Genomic DNA, 1,406 nt, shown 5'->3' on the forward strand with positions numbered 1-1,406 from the left:
CCAGTCCCTGAAGAAGGACATCATGCTTGGTAAAGTACAGGGTCAGCGAAAAAGGAAGACCCTCAATGTGATGAATTGACACAGCAGGTAAAACAATGGGCTCTGGCATAACAACGGTTGTGAGCATGGTGCAAGACCAGGCAGTGTTTCGTTCTGTGGTGCATAGGGTCGCTATGAGTCGGAACCAACTTGACGGCACCAAACAACATATGATTACAATTGTAGGAAATTCTATAACAGAAAAAGCTTATCTGTATTGACAGAAATTATTTCAGTGATTTCATGGTGGAGGGCTGTGGGGGAGGACTTTAAAGGAATGAGATAAGGCACCCTGATATGATGGAAATGTTTTATATTTTAATTATGGTCATGATTACATGTGTGTATACATTTGTCATAACTCACTGAACTGTACACTTAAAATGTGTTCATTTTATTATACATAAATTATATCTCAGTAAAGTTGATTTTAAAATATAGGCCAGGGGAGGTTTGCCCCTGTATCCACTGTTCTCTTTTCCATCGCCCCAACCTATTTCTGGAACCACTTGATTCCTCTCAGCGTTACCCCATGAACAGAACATAATAGAAAAACATGTTTATTTATTACACTTGTTTCTCTGTTTTAGGCTGGGATAGCAGTATCTGTAAACCAGGCAACTGTGGGGTGGGGGGAGGTGGTGGAGAGTGTTCCACAGCTGGAATGTGCTCTCTTTACTTTCAGGAGATAAAGAAAGTGAAGTGAGGAGGGAGGAGCAAGGTTTTCCCCATGACCGATTCCGGTAATCCCGTTTCCTCACGCTCTTGACTGGTAGAGTTTTTCCAGGCTTTGTCTGCGAAGTTCCGCCCTCAATCCGGTCCTGGCTGGGACTTGGTGGCTTGAAATTCTCTGCAGCCCCAGGTAACTAGGAAAGAGGGTGGGGTGTGGCATATTTGACCACGGCCAAACATCGGGGAATTAGCTCACGTGGTAGAGCGCTCGCTTAGCATGCGAGAGGTAGCGGGATCGATGCCCGCATTCTCCAGTTTTGGCTGGTTTCTTCCTCTTGGTTTGCCCACTCTGTTCTCACTTTGACTCCGTTTTTCCGTTGACAGCCTAGGAGCTTCTCACAGGGGAAACCTGGGCGCCTCTGTTGTCTCAGTATTTCTACTACCAACAGAGACCACTACCCCAGGTTCCAGCCTCCTGTCCTTTCCACTTCTGCCCCAGGCTTGGTGCTTCTAAACACTCAGGCCTAGACTCAAATTTCCCTAAAACTGCTCTCATCAAGGCCACAGGGTGAGCTCTTTAAAACTGTAAAATGTAATGGCAATTTTTTTAACTTAGTTTTGAAATACGACCATTATTCCTTGCCCCATCCCCAACCCCCATGAGAATCATCTGTTCCCTGGATTTATGCAACACC

At 45.4% G+C, this 1,406-nt stretch overlaps 1 non-coding gene across 1 annotated transcript; it reads left to right on the plus strand.

Annotated features, from left to right (window-relative positions):
- Positions 1-952: 952 nt before the first annotated feature.
- TRNAA-AGC (transfer RNA alanine (anticodon AGC)) lies at positions 953-1,025 on the plus strand. Its single transcript has one exon. It is a non-coding gene; the product is annotated as a tRNA-Ala (tRNA).
- The last annotated feature ends 381 nt before the right edge of the window (positions 1,026-1,406 follow it).

This window comes from Trichechus manatus, unplaced genomic scaffold, assembly GCF_000243295.1.
Source record: "Trichechus manatus latirostris isolate Lorelei unplaced genomic scaffold, TriManLat1.0 scaffold00345, whole genome shotgun sequence".
NCBI classification, from domain to species: domain Eukaryota; kingdom Metazoa; phylum Chordata; class Mammalia; order Sirenia; family Trichechidae; genus Trichechus; species Trichechus manatus.